At 45.9% G+C, this 19304-nt stretch overlaps 1 long non-coding RNA gene across 1 annotated transcript; it reads right to left on the bottom strand.

The window, feature by feature from the left end:
- Window positions 1-17918: 17918 nt before the first annotated feature.
- Window positions 17919-19297, bottom strand: LOC117092017. The gene is made up of 2 exons (XR_004440600.1): window positions 18697-19297; window positions 17919-18495 (listed from the first exon to the last, which is right to left on the bottom strand). It is a non-coding gene; the product is annotated as an uncharacterized LOC117092017 (long non-coding RNA).
- Between the last annotated feature and the right edge of the window lie 7 nt (window positions 19298-19304).

Raw genomic sequence — 19304 nt, forward strand, 5'->3', positions numbered from 1 at the left:
TGCTCTGTCACCCAGACTGGAGGGCAGTGGTATGACCTTGGCTCACTTCAGCCTCCGCCTCCCAGGTTCAAGCAATTCTCCTGCCTCAGCCTCCCAAGTAGCTAGGGCTACAGGCACATACCACCACGTCCAGCTAATTTTTGTATTTTAGTAGAGATAGGGGTTTCACCGTGTTGGCCAGGCTGGTCTCGAACTCCTGACCTCAGGTGATCCACTCACCTTGGCCTCCCAAAATGCTGGGATTACAGGTATGAGCCACCTCGCCTTGCCGCCTTTTCATCTTTCAATCTGTAAAATCCCAGATCTGAAAATAACATGTAAAGGAAATAAGTAATTAGGTAAAAATGTGAAGGGCAACATAAAGGAAGGGAGGTTTTATTTCACTTCAGCATTCCCCAAAGTGAATAAGAATATGCTTGTCTCATTCTATTACTTCTTTTTTTTTTTTGAGACGGAGTCTTGCTCTGCCACCCAGGCTGGAGTGCAGTGGCCGGATCTCAGCTCACTGCAAGCTCCGCCTCCCGGGTTTACGCCATTCTCCTGCGTCAGCCTCCCGAGTAGCTGGGACTACAGGCGCCCGCCTCGTCGCCCGGCTAGTTTTTTTGTATTTTTAAGTAGAGACAGGGTTTCACCGTATTAGCCAGGATGGTCTTGATCTCCTGACCTCGTGATCCGCCCGTCTCGGCCTCCCAAAGTGCTGGGATTACAGGCTTGAGCCACCGCGCCCGGCCTCATTCTATTACTTCTTAAAATCTTTTTTTTTTTTTTTTTTTGAGACGGAGTCTCGCTCTGTAGCCCGGGCCGGAGTGCAGTGGCCGGATCTCAGCTCACTGCAAGCTCCGCCTCCCGGGTTTACGCCATTCTCCTGCCTCAGCCTCCCGAGTAACTGGGACTACAGGCGCCCGCCACATCGCCCGGCTAGTTTTTTTGTATTTTTTTTTTTTTAGTAGAGACGGGGTTTCACCGTGTTAGCCAGGATGGTCTCGATCTCCTGACCTCGTGATCCACCCGTCTCGGCCTCCCAAAGTGCTGGGATTACAGGCTTGAGCCACCGCGCCCGGCCAACTTCTTAAAATCTTGATAGTGTTTTATTACACTGTTGGTCCCAAATCATTAGTGGGCCATGAAATCAATTTTGTGGGTCTGACTAGCATTCTTTTTTTTTTTACTAGAATAGAAAAAAATATGGTATTACACAGTGTGAATTTTGTTCTGTGAAACTTGTGTTTCATGTATGTATATACGTAGTTACATGTATTTTGTATACACTGGGGTCATGACTATGAAATGTATTTCTCATCATGAGTCATGGTCAAAGTTTGAAATATCACAGAAGCTTCATGTGTTGGGGAGGAGGAAGGATGCAAGAATGAAAGAATAAGCTGAGTTTTATGAATATTAAATTATTCATTAATATCAATATTAAAACTTCTCCAAAAAAAAAACAAACAAACAAACAAAAAAACTTCTCCAAAATGGCAACCAGTTTGTAGATTTCTGTTTTAACTATTTGAGAGGAGAGCAAGAAACATTATGACCGATGCATTCACTTTTAATTCAGAAAATCGGTGCTAATTTAAAACAAACTTTTTTTAACCTCTTTATATAAGACAGAAAATGTTTCGTTCAGAAATAAAAGAAACATGGTTACGTTGAGTTCATTTTCAAAGTGCTATTATTGCCGTTAAGATCTGGCAATTCAAGACTCTCTGGGTTTCTCCATAAGCCTGTCCTCTCCCTGGAAGAGTTGATCCTTCCTTCCTTTGTAAAATAACATGTGAATACCTAGGGCAAGGATAAGCCTCTTGGAAAAACAAAACAAAACAAAGATGTTCCTACCTTAATAGGTGGTAAATTCATGCTTCCCAACTGCAGGTTTCTTCATTCTAGGCTGAAAATTATTTGCAGTGCCTTATAAATATTATTTGAAATAGGAGCCCTTAGATCAGGAAAGTCATTTTCTTAGGATATTAATTTACATCCTTTGAATGTTATTTATTTACAGGGCTTTAAAAGTAATTAAGACATTTAGGGAACACATTAAACCACAGATTAATGTGAATTTTTCTCTTGGACTATCTATCATTCAAAGGCTTACCCCTACCCTTTTCCACCCTGGGAGATAAATGTTTCAGAACCAAAGAGGCATATTTCCTTTCTGTCTGGTTTCTTAGAATTCATTTAAACATGCTTATTGAAATCTCCTGTCATGCAATATTTTAGCAAGATTCCCTAAATACATACTGCTTGCAGACTGCAAATATTGCATGACAAGATTGTTACCATGTTTTCTTCTTTAGGCAAACAATACCACAGTCAAAATCCCCTATATAAACAATTCCAGTCGGTATGTACATTAATTTACATAACAAAAAAGTAGGTATAGCTGTTTTCCTCTAAGGCTTTTAAATAAGTAGAAGTGAATATTCAAAAACTGTAAATGCCTTGGGACAAGAGGACTGCCTACCTCCAAACTAAATTTCACTTTCTCTAAACAACACCCAAATCAGATCACAAAGAAAACATTTTCCTCTTTAAGGCACCGTCTTCAAAAAAACTTGAATTCCTAAGGAGTCCCAGTGGGTTATACACTGATAAGACCACCAGAAACAGAAGCCTCCATGAGCATTTTTGAGACAAATTGCCTATTTCTAGAAAGGAAAGATACTTGTCAAAACTAAATATGACTCCCATTAAACAACTGCATAATCAGGACACTAATAAACAAAGATTCATCCCCTTAGGTCTCTTGGCCATGGCGTGGTGTAAAGTATTCTAGGAAAAAAGAGAAATATCAGAAGTAGTTGCTACCCTTTTAACAGTTCATTATAGGTGGGGGTGGGTGAGAGGATCTGGGACTGAAATTTTACTCATCTAGCTACTTAAACTGTGGCAAAATGATCAGGTCTGTACGGAACCGGCTAATTTAACAGGCAAACAACCAGTTAGAGAAATTAGAATCTTGATCTTGTTTTAAACTTTTGGGTTTCCATTTCCTTCGTTTTAAAGAAAAATAAACATTTAAAATTTGATCTTTTTAAAGCTACAATGTTGGCTCCCATAAGAATTACAGCTTTAGGCCGGGCGCGGTGGCTCAAGCCTGTAATCCCAGCACTTTGGGAGGCCGAGACGGGCGGATCACGAGGTCAGGAGATCGAGACCATCCTGGCTAACACAGTGAAACCCCGTCTCTACTAAAAATACAAAAAAATTAGCCAGGCGAGGTGGCGGGCGCCTGTAGTCCCAGCTACTCGGGAGGCTGAGGCAGGAGAATGGCGTGAATCCAGGAGGCGGAGGTTGCAGTGAGCTGAGATCCCGCCACTGCACTCCAGCCTGGGCAACACAGCAAGACTCCGTCTCAAAATAAAAAAATAAAAAATAAAATAAATAAACAATATTCCCCCATTGAAAGGTTTAATTCAGTTGTAGGTGGCAGTGAGAAAGCTACTGGAGATGAGAAAGGGAAGGAAAGGGCAGTACAAAGTCGTGGTGAAGATCCTAGGCTCTGAAGTCAAACTGTATTGGTCCAGATCCTGTCTGATGACCTTCCTCACTTGTAAAATGAGAATAATTAGCACTCCTCCCTCATAAGATGGTCGTAAGTAGTAAATAAATACATGTAAGTTGCATAGGAGAGCATCTGGCACATAACAAGTGCATCATAAATCACTTTCATCATCTTCATCATCCTGGTGGTGTGGATAGGGTAGGGATGTATAGATGTATTTGGGGTCACAAAGAAGATTCAGTCAGTCTCATTTGGCAGATCTTGCTGAGTTAATTTCCCCTCAGAAAACCTCAAGAGAGTGAAAAGAGAAGCCCTGACCTAGCTGGGAGGCAATTAAAACTATAGTAAGTGGTACCTACATTTGTTTCAAGCACTTCCCTGTCCATTAGTACATCCCGATGGGCAGCTTCACAGTTGGGCTCTAAGTGTTGAAAGTTACATCAATGACTGGTGGCAGTGGCTTATGCCTGTAATCCCAGTGCTTTGGGAGGCTAAGGCGGGCGGATCACCTGAGGTCGGGAGTTTGAGACCAGCCTGGCCAACATGGTGAAACCCTGTGTCTACTAAAAATACAAAAAATTAGCCAGGTGTGGTGGCGCATGCCTATAATCCCAGCTACTTGGTTGGCTGAGGCAGGAGAATCGCTTGAAGCCAGGAGGCAGAGGTTGCAGTAAACCGAGATTGAGCCATTGCACTCCAGCCTGGGCAACAAGAGCGAAACTCCGTTTCAAAACAAAAGTTACATCAACTACATATGGGGTAGTCAAATAATTTATTATCCAAACTGGGACACTTCTGAGAATAAAAAAGGCCCTAGAAAAGATTATATTTGAAAAGCAGGCTTAAACTGGAATTGTTCCAGGCCAGTCAGGATAAATGACTGGTCACTGTGACTGTGGGATAAGTTCATAGAAAAGCAACACACATAGTTTGTAATGAAATTGAACAATAATATTTTACAACTATGCACAGAATAAGGAAATGGTATCTACTCCCAATAACTACCTCACCAGAAGCAATCCACTTATATTTAAATAATTTTCCTACCATAATAATTATTAAATAAGCAATCTAGTTTACTTAAATAATTCCTATCAGAGGTGACCAAACCCTTATTTTAATATCTATATAAAAATTACATATAGACACACAAGGTGGCATGTGTCTATAGTCCCAGCTACTTAGGAGGCTGAAGTAGGACTGCTTGTGCCCAGGAGTTTGAGTCCAGCCTAGACAACAGAGTGAGACCCTGTCTCTGGGAAAACAAATTCATATAATAAATATATATCTCAGAGCACCTGACCTTGTTGACTACTCTTATCTTCTCAAAACTCCCTCTTCCTTGGTTTCCATGATAATACTTGCTCCCAATTTATGCTCTATTTATTTTCAAACTTTCTTTTATGGGCCTTTCTTCCTTCTACCATCTCTGATATTTCCTTATCCTTTTTCTTTATTCCACATCCTCTAATTTACTGAGCTAACACACTCTCATTGCGTGACATACCACACTTGAACACTGATGACTCCCAAATGTTTATTTGTAGTCCTGACCTCTCTCTTAAGATCTGTATCTGAACTGTCCAATATGATAATAATTAGTTACATGTGATTATGAAATGATTCAAATGTGGCTAGCTCAAATTGAGATACACACCATATTTCAAAGACTTAGTATGAAAAAATGAAAAATGTCTTAAATTTATATTGATTACATGCTGAAATATTAATATTTTTAGGTATAATAAAAATAAATATTTTTGGGTTAAATAAAATGTATCATTAAAATCAATTTCACTTAGGTTAATGGCATAACATTAGAAAAAATCAACTTTACGTGTTTCTGTTTATTTTTTTAAAAATCTTTTGTGGGTACATAGTAGTTATATATAAATTTATGGGGTATATGTGATACTTTGATACACGCATGCAATACACAACAATCACATCATGGTAAATGGGGTATCCTTCCCCTCAAGCATTTATCCTTTGTGTTACAAACAATCCAATTGTACACTTTTAGTTTGCTTGTTTGTTTGTTTGTTTGTTTTTTGAGACAGAGTCTCGCTCTGTTACCCAGGCTGGCATGCAGTGGCATGATCTCGGTTCACTGCAACCTCCACCTCCCGGGTTCCAGCGATTCTCCCGCCTCAGCCTCCTGAGTATGTGGGGCTACAGGCACGCAAAACCATGCCCAGCTAATTTTTGTATTTTTAGTAGAGAAGGGGTTTCACCATGTTGGTCAGGCTGGTCTCAAACTCCTGACCTCAGATGATCTGCCCGCCTTGGCTTCCCAAAGTGCTGGGATTACAGGCATGAGCCACCACACCCAGCCTCTTTTAGTTATTTCTAAATGTACAATTAAGTTATTACTGACTATAGTCACCCTGTTGTGCTGTCAAATACTGTCTTACTCATTCTTTCTAAATATCTTTTGTACCCATCTGTTTACTTTTTAAAATGTGGGCATTAGAGATTTAAAAGTACATACACAGCTCACATTATATTTCCATTAGACAGTACCACTCCAAATGCTTACCTCCTACTAATTATCTCTACTTAGAAATTCCACCAGCACCTCAAATTCAGTATGTGTAAAACTAAACTCATCTTCCCCCTTTCAGCCCATTCTCCACATTGATGATACAGTGATATTTCTAAAACACATATCCAGTCACATCACTTCCCTGCTCAAAATTCCGTAATAGTCACTTTCAGGAAAAAAAAAATCTAAGCCTCTCAGTCTCTACCTTCAAGGGCTTACAATGTCTGCCTCTCTTACTCTTCATAAGTAAACTGAAAATTCCTAGAAGGCTGGGACTATGTCTCTCAGTAAAAACAAACAAACAAATAAATTAATTAAATTAAATTAAAAACAGGAAAAAGCATTACAATCTATTTAAAAAATTTTTTTGAGTGATCCTTAATTATGTGCCAAACTCTATTCTAAGTGATTTGGATGTCCTTAATCCTTACAAAAACCCCATAAGGAAGATGCTATTATCTCCATTTTACAGATGAAGATATGAGACACAGAGAGTTTAAGGAACTTACTCAAGGTCATATAACTGGTAAAGGATGGAGGCCACAGTGTGTCCTGGGAATGCATTATAGTCCCAGAGGGCAGGGGCATGGAGTGCAAAGGAAACTAGAAGGTATATTGGAGCCAGATTATGGTACACCTGAAGTATCTTACTAAAGGGCTTGGGTTTTCTTCTACAAGCAATGAGGTAGCATTAAACAGTTTTGTTTTTGTTTTGTTTTGTATGAGACAAGGTCTCTATCTCTCAGACTAAAGTGCAGTGGCAGGATCATAGATCACTACAGCCTCAACCTCCTGGGCTCAATCAAGCCTCTTACCTCAGCCTCCCAAGTAGCTGGGACCATGAGCATATACCACCATGCCCAGCTAACTTTTTACTTTTTTGCAGAGACAGGGTCTTGCTATGTTTTCCAGGCTGGTCTCAAACCCCTGGCCTCAAGCGATCCTCCTGCCTCAGCCTCCCAAAGTGCTGGAATTATAGGCATGAGTCATCATATTCAATGTGAATTAAATGTTTTTGACCAAAGGAGTGACTGGCATGCTCCAACTGACATTTAAGGAAATAATCTGAGTAGTCATATCTATGACTGAGGAACAGGGACGAGAGAGTGTTTCTCCATCTGTATCTTCCTTCCCAATTAATGATAACACCATTTCTTCTAGACATGCAAATTGCATATTTGGGTGAACTCTTTCTTCCTTAGCAATCAGACACCACTTAGTTCCATCCATTTTACTTCTTCAGTCCTCTCAAAGTCATCATCATCTCCTCTTTTCCAGTCTCACTGCCAATAATTTAAATCACGCCTTCATCATCTCTTAATAAGATAACGAAATAGCCTCCTTGCTATCTCCAGATTTGTCCCGTCCAGCGGGATCATTAACACAGACCTTGAAGGAGGGGGTGGGAATTATGAGAGACAAGAGACACAAGAAATGGAGACAAGACAGTATTCTGATCAAGTCTCATTTAATGGCGGTGGTGTAATGCCTTATATATGCTGCCAGGTAAGAGGAAGGGCTCAGAGCAGGAGGGGAGGGGAAGTAATGAGAGACGTCACCGGACACATGCTCGGTAGACTTAGTCAGATCCGGACGCGGGAGGTAATCTACCCACGGGCGGGAAAAGTTCGCGCGCGCGGGAAGGGTTGATGATGAAGAACCAGGAAGTGCGCCATCTTGTCTTACAATGTGGAGTTTAAGCAACAGAGGCTGCAGCAATTTCCAAACCTCACAGCTCCGGACAGGCCTCCTTTTTTTTATATTATTAGTAACTAGAAGAAACCCCTCGGGAACTGCGCCTGTCTTAGGTTGGAGTGACACATCTCTTCACTGGTACCCGTCATGGGATTAGGCAGTAGCTATGATGGCCCTCCTGTCTTAGGTTAGTGAGAGATGACACTCTCTTACCCGTCATTGGCCGTCCAGTTCAGCGCACAGGGAAGGTGGTTTATAGCAAGCGAAAGTGTGGACCACCGTAATCTTCCTGTTCTAGGCGATGATAATGGACCTGGATGGGTTTGGCTTGGATAGCCTCGATCTGTTGCTTAATAAATGTCATGAGCTTATTGAAGATCATAGGTCCCAAAGAAAGTAAGAGTAACAAACAAATCAGGGGGCCCAATAATGGTAAGATATAAGGGAGGAGTCCATGGAACCAGTCCAGAGTTGGTTATCAATCATCTCTTTTCGTCGTTTTTCTAAGTCTTCTTGTAGTCGTTTGATTTTGTCTCTGACGATCCCGGACTTGTTGGCGTAAAACAGCACTTTTCCTGTAAAGCTAAACAGCTACCTCCCTGTTCTGCGGTTAACAAATCTAGGCCTCTCCTATTTTGGAGTACTACTTCGGCCAGGGAGTCTACTTGATCTTGTAGATCCTGTATAGTGCTTGAGACGGCCTGTATATCTGAGGTTAATTGGCGAGATAATTTGGTGTATTGAGTAACAGAAACCCCTAGACTAGTAGCCCCCATATATATTAAACCTGTAAACGGCTTACCAGCTAGCCACAAGGTCAGGGAGGGCTTTTGATTGGTGATTGGCTGTACCCAATATATGTTCGAAGATCCAAAACCTCCCTTTCCTCTGTTAAAATGCTGGACTTTATTAGTTGTTTTAATTAGAGGTAGTAGGACCAACTGAGCTATTCTATCCCCTTGAGGGACAGTAATAATATTGTCAACAGCCCTGGCCATTATTTTAATTTCGCCAGTATAGTCGTTATCGATTACTCCTGGAAAAACTTGTAGACCTTTCATAGTGACACTACTTCTTCCCAGGATCAATCCAAAGGTATCAGGAGGCAAAGGCCCATATATTCCAGTGCCTAAGGCTTGTGCTCCCATCTCAGCGTTAATACTGTGTGGGAGGTGGCACAGAGGTCCAGTCCTGCACTTCCTGGGGTTGCTCTACTAAGTCTTGAAATGGATTGTTGCTGCTGGCCGGAACAAAGCTGACCGCCCCATAAGCTTGTTTCGGGCCTGGGGCTGGCCCCTCATCCCGTTTCCCTGTTGGGAGGGTAAAGGATTTCCCTGATTGTCAGTTTTAGATTTACATTCATTACCCAATGTTTTCCTCTTTTACACCTTGGGCAAAGGCCTGGAACCTTTGCTTCAGAGTTTTTATTTGAATCCCCGCGGCAATCTTTGCAAAATGTCCCCTTTTGCCACATTTAAAACACCCTCCTTTTTCTCTGTTTTTTTTATCAAGGAAGTCTTTTACGTTTGTCCGCTAAAGGCTGCGGCCATTGCCAAACCCTGTGATAGGAGGGTCCAATGTCTGAACAGAGGCGGATATATCCAGTCAAATCTGTTTTCTTTCTATAAGGACGAATTGCTGCCTGACAGCTGGATTGGCATTTTCATAAGCCAATGTTAACATAATCTACTCCCGCCTCGGCATTACCAAAAATCCTTCCTGCGGTTGTCATGAGCCTATGGACAAAATCTGCGAACGGCTCATCAGGTCCCTGCTTGACTCCAGTGAGCGAAGCTCTGGGTCTCCTTAACAGGGTTTCCTCCAGGCTTTTGTAGCGGCCGCCTGGATTTGTGAAAATAATCCGGGTCGTATTGCATCTGAGCGTCAGTGTCAGCATAATTACCCGAGCCAGTTAACATATCAAAGTCCCAACCATTCCCTGCTTGTTGATTTCTTTTGGCTGTATCTCTGCAATTTTCAAAAAACTCCGATTTCCATATCAAGTGATCTCCTCCTGAGAGACGGCTCTGACTAGTGTGTTCCAATCTGTTGGAGTGAGCCAATTATCGGCCACACATTCTACTATAGCAAGAGTATATGGAGCAGTAGCCCCATATTGAGAAACAGCAGTTTTTAATTCTTTTATGACAGTGAAATCAAATCCATTACGATGTCTCCAGGCCTGGCCCTGTCCATCTATTGTTTCAGTTACCGGGAAGATATCTTTAGGGGAGGATTCTTCTCTATCTCGGGTAGTAGAAGATCTTCCTTTTGGGACATGTTGTCCGGGCCGCTGAAGTGGGCGAGGGAAACCTCCCATATTCTCTGTATTGGTTACGCTCTCATTTCCTGTTTTTAATTTTTGTAGCCTCGTAATTAATGACTGATGTAACTCTTCTAGCTTAATTTGTTCTTCTAGCTGAGCGATTTTTTCTTTGAGTTCCTCTTTTGGATTAACTACTGCCATTACGTTGGGCGCAGAAGCGCACGTGTCCCATTATAGGGAGGGGACGCGAGAAAACGGAGGCCAGTTAGGATTATGATATTTAGCGCCTCTTCCTCTAATTCGTCCCAATTTACATCTGAAATGTCAGGATTGTCGTTACTTTTGTCTTTTTGAGCGGTTTGCAAAATTGGGTATTTTTTGGGCCTTGTCTCGCCTAGCATCACTTTGTCTTTTACAGAAGGAGCCTTGGCCCCCTCGTCATCACTTTCAAGGGAAATAAGATCTACTTTTTGTCTGGTGGGGAGCTCCCAAGGTCAGTCTGACGCTGACCTTTAAAATCTCCTCAGTCTGGGCGACTGCAGCCATTACTTGTGGATCGCCCCCTTTATGTCTATAAGATCTTTGATTAAATTCCAATAAGAAAAGGCGGTTACAGGAACTTTTTCCGGACCAAAGGTATTATAAAATCTTGAAAGGTGTCTCCCACCCTCCGCCATCTTTTTATATCAATGGTTCCTTCCTGTGGGAACCAAGGGCAGGTATCTTTCACGAAATCAAAAAATCTAAATAAGTCACACTTTTAACCTTTACTCCCCGTGTCTTTAAAGCCTCTTTTAATTGTCCTACGTAGATTTGATGCTGGCTTAATTCTTGTCCCATTTCGGGCGCGTAACTTACCCTCAACTCCGAAGCAGCAGGCTCCCACGACGGTCGGAGGATTTTCTTTCACTTTAGTCGCCGGCCTTTCTATGCGCCCTCTTCCTCACGCAGTTCCCTCGTATCCAAGCCCCGCGTTTGGGCGCCACATGTCCCGTCCAGCGGGATCATTAACACAGACCTTGAAGGAGGGGGTGGGAATTATGAGAGACAAGAGACACAAGAAATGGAGACAGACAAGTATTCTGATCAAGTCTCATTTAATGGCGGTGGTGTAATGCCTTATATATGCTGCCAGGTAAGAGGAAGGCTCAGAGCAGGAGGGGAGGGGAAATAATGAGAGACGTCACCGGACGCATGCTCGGTAGACTTAGTCAGATCCGGACGCGGGAGGTAATCTACCCACGGGCGGGAAAAGTTCGCGCGCGCGGGAAGGGTGATGATGAAGAACCAGAAGTGCGCCATCTTGTCTTACAATGTGAGTTTAAGCAACAGAGGCTGCAGCAATTTCCAACCTCACAGCTCCGGACACAGATTTTTACTCCTCAGTTTTCCTTCACATTCCTGCAAAGAATAGTTCCAAAATTTTATTTCAATCATGCCAATCAGTTAAAGACCTTTACTGGCTTCTTAATAACTTTGGGCTCTTTAGCCATTCCCTTATCTCATTTCAGTTATACCAAACCACATACTGCTCCTCGTGTCTTGCATAAATCTGTGTCTTTACTTGTGCTATGTTCTCTTTCTCTTGCCAGAACTCTGTTCCTCTCTTTCTCCACCTAATTGCTGCTTATCATTCACAACAGCTCAAGTATTATATCTTAGGGAAACCTTCCTACCCACCTATTCTCTTTCCCAGGCAGAGTTAGTTGTTTCTTTTGCGCTCCTGTAACATTCTATCATGTATTTATAACTCATCATACTACATTTTAGTTATGGACTTCCTTGAATAAGTCCCCCATTAGAGTGAGAATGTGTCTTACTGATCTGGTTATTGAAGCAATATTTATTGAGCCATACCTCCACCCCTACACCCCTAGTACTTGGCTGGAGGCTAGGGATACAACAGTGAACAGAAAAAAACTTCCTGCCCTCCTGGAATTAACATTTTAAAGGTAGAGTCTATCTTCTTATTTACCTTTGTAGTTCCAGTGCCTGGCCCTTGATGAATACGATAAGGTTAGAAAAATAGTTGGGTCTAACAACTAGCCTTTTGAATATTTTCTTTTCAAAGGATCTTTTCCTTTACCTACGTTCCCTTTTAAATTTCTTCCCTGTGTTTGTTAGTCAAATACTTCCATGTAGTCTAAATGTACTATACCTAGACAAAATTTCTAAGCAAATTTCAATTTTTACATTTCCCTTCTCTCTTCTTCCATCCCTTTCTGCTTCCTTATCACACATCTATTGTCCATTTCCCTTGAGACCAAGTACTTTCTGGCTGTCCAGAAGTACCATTAAGCATCCAACTTAGTACTTTCTTTTCCCAAAGTAGCCCAGATTCTAACTTCTCCCCAATCTCCTCTGGAAACCCCTAAAGTCAGAGCTAGCTGGTCAGTAGCATCTTCTGTATTGAAGGCTTCACACTTTCTCAATCCCTACCCAGTGAGAAAGGCCCTCCTCCACGCTGTTTCCCCTTGCCATGGCACCTATCAACCTGCATGACAAACACTGATTCTCTTGCCTGGTTCTTCCTTGAGGAATCTTGGGTTTAATTCTTCTTTTCATTCCTAGTACTTTCCAGGTCTACAACAGTTCAATAAATTACTAATAAGGAATAAATGAGTAAATAAATATATATTATATACTTATATATCCTCTCCGCCTGAATTCAGCTGTGGGTATGACTTAAATCCAAGAAGTTTCTGTGTTAAAATGAGAGTTACCAAAAAAGGCAGCCAGAGATACCTACCTCTGACCCAAGGAAAACTTGTTTCTTTAAAAATGATAGAAAAAATTAAATTTTAAAAAATGTGTTTTGGCCTGGCAGGGTGGTTCCCACCTGTAATCCCAGCACTTTGAGAGGCTGAGGTGGGAGGATCGCTTGAGGCCAAGAGTTTGAGACTAGCCTGGACAACAGAGTGAGATCCCATCTCCACAAAAAATAAAAATAAAAAATTAGCTGGGTGTGGTGGTGTGCATCTGTAGTCCCAGCTACTCAACAGGCTAAGGCAGGAGGATCGCTTGAGCCCAGGAGGTCGAGGGCTGCAGCCATCTATGATTGCACCACTGTACTCCAGTCTGGGACATAGAGTGAGACCCTGTCTCAAAGAAAAACAAAAAAATGTGTTTCAATATCCCCAATGCATGTCACATCTGTTAGTGTAACTTTAGTACACGACTTCTGCATTGTTTGCTAACTGACATTCTGTGTGAATAAAGCGTGGATCACAATGGTGTTTCTGTATGTTATCCAAGTGGGTCCTTTCCCCAGGATGTGAGTGAGCCTTTGGCATGGTCTTTTTAAGATTTTGCCAAGGGAAGACTGGACTGGAACTGAGGAGCTAACATATCACTGAAATCAAATATTCCGTTGGGTGCACTGGAGAGTAGAGAAGAAGGGATTCCTGCATGCACACTAAATGATGAACTTTTCGAAGGGCAGGGTCGTGAGAGGTCTTCCAGGTCACCTAGTGTTCTGGGTCATGCATAAGTAAGAAATGGACACAATATTCCCCACAGAGAATCCTTCCCACAGGACTCATCCTGTCCCTTCCTCCGCTCCCCCACACAAGGCGGAATCCCCACCCAGCGTACTGCAGGCGCGGTAGCCACTGTCCCTAGAACTAGATCTCTCTCCCAATCCTGTCCTCTCCAAGCTCCGGATATGTCAAGGTTTCTTAAGCAGGGGTTTTCCAATCTGCCCCTTGAGGAACTGCCCCTGAGGCAAGGCGGGCGGGCCCAAGCTGCGATGTGGAGAATTCGATGTCCGAGCGACCTCCTCGGAGGAGTGGGTCGAGTTAAATATAACCGCGCGAATGGAATGGCGCTAAAAATAAGGCAGCAGCTGGCCTCTCCACAGCCCTGTCCCGGGAGGGGCGGGGGCCCGAGTGGTCTTCGGCAGGAAGGCCGCGTTCTGCCCAGGGGCGAGGAGGCTGCGGCGTCCGCAGCCTGGGCTGGAAGGCCTGGGAGGCCGCGCTCTGTGCGCCCCCGGCCCTCCACTCGGGCTGGGTCGCGGGCCTGGACGGGGACTGTCCAGAGACATCCGAAAGCCGGGCCAACTCGCCTGGACGTTAACAAGGCAGAAGGGCTGGGCGCTGAGGTCCTGCAAGCCCGGCCGCCAGAGGGAGCCGGGCCCCAGAGGAGGACAAGAGGAACCCTCCAGGAGGCCGGGCGTCTCTGGAGACTGAAGCGCCGGGGGACCCGTGGAGGTCTGCCCCACGCGCTGCTCTGAAGCCTGCCGGGGCGGGTGGCGCTCGGCCTTTCAGCTCCCTGCCTTCCCACAAGTCCCTTCCCGCGCGCGCCCCACGGCCTTGCCCGCCCTCCCGCGTCAGCGCCCCAACCATCAAGCCAGCAATTGAAACGTTTCCAAAACGGGCTATTTATTTGCTCCCAATAAATCGATCGGCGGTGATTAAGGAATCGATGTGGCCTGGGTGGGCGAGTCGCTCGCGGGGAGGGATGGGGGCTTTCGCCCAGCGCCTGCAGGGAGGCCGAGGGCGGGCGCGGGCCTGAGGGAGGCGTGTCCCGCCCGAGCCACACCCGAGGACCCGACACCTGGGTGCGCAGGCCCCGGCAGGCCGCGTTCCCTCGGGCGGAGAGGGGCGCGCGCCCGCCGCCTGCTTTCCTCGGCCCCTCTAGCCTTTCTTTCTCGCGCACCGGGGAGGCTGTGGCTGCCAGCGGCTGCCTAGCTGCTCAGAGGCTTTTGTTGCTCCTCGGCCGGCTGAATGGGGATTTTGTAAAGCGGGACAGATAAAAATGAGCAGCATCATATTGTTTGACAGAATGATCTCGCATGATGAAGTGTCGGCTCCGAAGGGGGTGAAAATGGTGAATTCCTAAAAACCCAGCCCTGGGCTCCTCCTCGAGCTGCCGGTAGCCTGGAGGGACCCAGCGGACAGCCGGGCCTGGCCGCATCCCTCCAAACGGTGTCGGAAAGACTCCGGCTTTCAATGCCAAGTCATTTTTAAGCCCCGATCCTGTCCAGGACCTTTCTCCTCGTGGATGAAAAGAACAATTTTCTAGAGAAAGGCTCGTTTTGATTAAATCTGACATGCTGCTGATAACTCCATGCTAATGTGAAATAATTAACATAATAGCCATAATTAAAAGCACGCTAACAATGCCATAAATTTATCACACAATTTTACTAGCTTTCTGCCCCTAACTGCTCTCTCATCGTTAATTAAACGTGTTGCCTTTTACAGAATGGATGTTTATACATTTCCAATATAAATAAATTCGAAACCATCCTCTCTCTCTTCCTCTTTCTCTCCTCCTTTCCTTTTGGTCTCTCGCCATTTACAGGCACACCTTGGCGTGGACCCTAAGTGGCAGACACCTTGAAAATAAATGGAGTTTTGAGTGCAAATCCAAACAAGAACATTAAAATAGCCTCTTTTTTTTCCACCCCGAAAAGATCCGGAGAGGTATACAAGGGGGTGGTGGTGGGTAAGAGAATTGAAAATCCCCCGCTTTGGGAAATGGAAATAATCTGAGTGGGTTGGGGCCTTGGGTATCACCTCTGCCCTTTCCCACCTTCCTTGGTGGCGGCCATCCAGACAAAGAGGCCGGTAATAGTTTAACAAATCTATGCAGATTGTCAAAAGAAGCAGACTTTGATTGTTGTGGGCGCGGGGGTGTTGGGGAGAAAGGAGGGGTATTTTTCTAATAGCCCCACCCACGTTTTGCTCCCTCTTGGACACAGAGTAACTGCTCTTGGTGGGGGACGCGCCCTTCACTCCGCGAAACCTGGTCCCAACTCCCCGGATTGTAAGAAAAGTGCACCCGCGCGCGGGCGTGATGATTCTATCTCACATCGCGCCAACGATTTATTCAAGTCACTGGCACTGTCTCTGACTTAAAAGGAGAGAAAAGAGGTATCTGGGTTCACTTGGGCCTGGTGAGGGGTAGGTGGGCAATTCCCGCCTTCCGCACTCTAACCGTGCCTCTCCTCCAGTGTTGACCACCTAAGAACCCAAAATGGGCTGTAATTAATTTCCCTTTCCCCATCATAAATTTTTCTATCCATTTCTTCCCTCCCCCATTCCCCCGCCCCGGACGCACACACTAAATCTCCCCTCCCCTGGAAACGTCTCAATTTCCTTCCTATCGATCCGGACTCCACTCTTCTTGCCTCCTGTTGCTAGAACCTAGATCCCCACTCGCCCCACCCCTCACTCCCACCGCGTCCAGGTGGCTTTCCCAGCGGGGTACCACGTACTCTGCCCGCTCCAGGAGGAACCGAAGGGATTTCATTCCATTCTCCTTTGGTTGTAACATTTCAAACATTTGAGCAGGTGAGGCAGCTGGCTGCCATCTTCCTTTTTAAATCTCTCCTGGGAAGTTCGCTTGTTGAGACTCAAAGAGTCACTCAAACTCGTAACTGTGTGTGTGTCTACTCATTCTCCCTCTACCTCTTGAATAACCCCTTGAGACTCAAAAACTTTTTATCCACATACATCCTTTTCCCTTCCCTTTATCACATTTTCCTCCCTCCACTACATGTGTCTCACTTTCTCTCTGTATCTGTTTCGCTTCTTCCATCTCTGTCCTACAGCTTGGCGGTAACTGACGACCTGCGGGCTTTTAGCTGCAAACTGCAACTACGCGGCAAACAAATTAGCCCGGCATCTAGCCGGTCTCCGGCAGGACCCTGCACAGCGTCGGGATCGGACCCTTTGGCTGGGGCAGCCTCCTGCGTCAAGGCCAGCAGGAACCTTCCTGTCTCCCTTCCCGGCCGCCGCTTCGCCTCCTTCCTGCCCCCGGAGGTTGTGCGGGCGCTATGGTCCTCCTGGAGGGAGAAAGCCGGCGGCCGGTTCCTGAGCCGAGACTGGCCACGGAAAAATCCTCTGCCTCTGCTGGAAATCGATATTAGGCCGGCGCCGGCGCGGGACGTCGGGGCCGCAGCCAGTAGGTTGTGCACGTCTCATCATTTAGCTAATCGAGTCGAAAAGTTTCTGTAAGGGCCGGACCCAGCATCAGATGGTAACACTGATTGAACAAGAGATTAGCACAATAGATCGCTAACCGAGGGGAAGCGTTGCTTTTCACGCTACGCGCCGTAATTAATGGTATGAATCAATTAATTTGACTTTTATTGTGTTGAAGGAAAAAAGCGCAACAAATGGAACCGGCAGCTGGGAGTTGTTCATCCTCCACCCCCTTCCCCAGGGAGGTTCCAAGGAGACACCGGGGAATGGACGGATCAGGCCCGGCCGTGGCAGAGGGAGGGTAGGAGGCAGCGACCAGCGGCGTGGAGGGAGTGCAGAGACTTAGCCTCGGCGGGCGGCAGAATCGAAATTAGGCTCATTTGCAGACTACTTCGAGACCGGTGAGGGGAGCCCTGTAGCCACCATCCTCCGGCACGCGTCCACACTTACTTGTCCACGCGGGCCCAGCCACCAAGGCCGCGGCAGGGCCAGCGCTGCGCCCCGCGCCCCTGCCTCTAGGGCTGGGCAACCGAAGCAGAGCAAAGGAAGTTCCTGAATGTGTAAATTTCAGGTTTTGTTTTTTTTTTTTTTTTTTTGGGACCTTCCGACCCTCCTTCGGTTGCTGAGGCAGTTGGAACCGCGAACTCTGCAGTTCCGGGCGGTGGCCGGCCAGCTCAGCCCGGGTCGGTTTCGCGGAAGGCTGTCTAGACGGCATGGTAAACGGTTCGAAGCCTGCGTGCCACAAAGCTGTGAAGCTACAGAAATCAACTCTGAGATGCGTTTTAGGGCCGGGTGCAACCTTGGGATCATTCAGATAAAGAAAAACCGTGGAGGTTAGCGGGCGTCTCAGGATAGAGTCACCACACCCCACCCTGCTCCCAGCCTCAAATGAGTTAGTATTCTACCCGAGGAAACTGTCTAATGAAGATGAAAGTCAATCTGTGTGTCTCAATGCCTGTAATGAAGCAGGTTTACAGATTTTTAAATTTTTATTTTATTGAATTATGTTTGGTGTATCTAGGCCAAGGAAAGAGGAGATCGTGGATGGGGAAACACACTGAAGGAATCGGAAGCACCACTGTCCATCCGGAATTAAATCCACATCCCAGCATCTTCTGCAAATATTTCACTAATTATTTCCTCTCGGAACTCCTCCCCTCGTGCTCCTTCCTCTGGTGAGGCAGGCGCTTACCTCCCAGGCCGCAGCGTACAGACAGGGATTGGGTTACGTGTGCCTGCCACACCAGGCACAGGCTCTTGCGGCTCCCAACTAGGCGGCCTAAATGCGGAAGGAAAGAGGCAGCGCATCGCCGATTCACCGGGTCAAGAGCACTGACTTTCCTTGGAGGTGTGAGGTCCACGCATCCCAGCCACGCACTTGGGGGTCGGTTTGCTGTGCCTCCCCCTCCAGTCCCAGTGAAATTCCCACAGTTTTTCCTACCATCACTGACTTGCCTTGCACTCCGCGTGCACTGGCCACACATCCTCGCCTCTTCCAATCGCTCCGCCGCTGGTTTCCTTGGAAGTTAAATCTTGGAGGATTTGTCTACACCTTAAGAGGACAAAATCCACTTTAGTTGGCAGCAACGGAGAGCCCTGCACGCTGGCATGCCCAAGTCTGCCCAGGTTCCCCCGAGGCCATGCCCACCGCCCGGGAAGTCACCGCCCGCACACCTCATGTTTCTTCAGCCGTCCCTGGGCGCTGCGTCTAACCTGGAGGCACCAGGCCTCTTCCCGTATCCACTCGACTTACCCGGGCCGCTGCCAATGCCAGCTCCTTCCCCAGCGCCTCATTTCCGATTTTTTCATATGCTAAGTCGTTTAACAACTCCAAGTAGCCAGTTATGGCTTCTTTATTTATAGGGTCCCTGTTATTTTACGTCGTTTTTATTTCTCTCGGCAACTATTCTAATAGATTAATCAATAGCCATTTTCTGACCTTCGGGAACCCCAGCTGATGCTGTTTGTGGCCGCATGAAAAAATACATACAGGAAAATACGCTTGCATCCAGCCGGGAAAGAGCAGGCAGGACCTAAGTGGTTTGGTTGAGGGAGGGGGAAAAAGACATCTCAGCAGGTGTCTTCCCCAGAATGAGCACTGAGGCCAGAGGGGGATCTGAAGTCTAATTAGCAAGAGGGAGCCGGGTGCGCTGCTCTTACTCTTTAAAGCTAAAAACAATAAAACAAAAAGCAAAACAGAGACTAAGTTTTGCTTTTCAAAAGACGGTATGGGAACCTCGTTCTAGGTCGCCCGTCCCTGTCTAAGGAGTGTGGCAAAGGGGGGCAGAGAAGGGGGAATGGAGAGGGGGCGGGGAAGGCAGGGCAGCGACAGTCGCACAGTCCCGCGGACGCTCTCAGGCC

The sequence above is a fragment of the Trachypithecus francoisi genome, unplaced genomic scaffold (assembly GCF_009764315.1).
Source record: "Trachypithecus francoisi isolate TF-2019V2 unplaced genomic scaffold, Tfra_2.0 Lachesis_group12, whole genome shotgun sequence".
NCBI lineage: Eukaryota > Metazoa > Chordata > Mammalia > Primates > Cercopithecidae > Trachypithecus > Trachypithecus francoisi.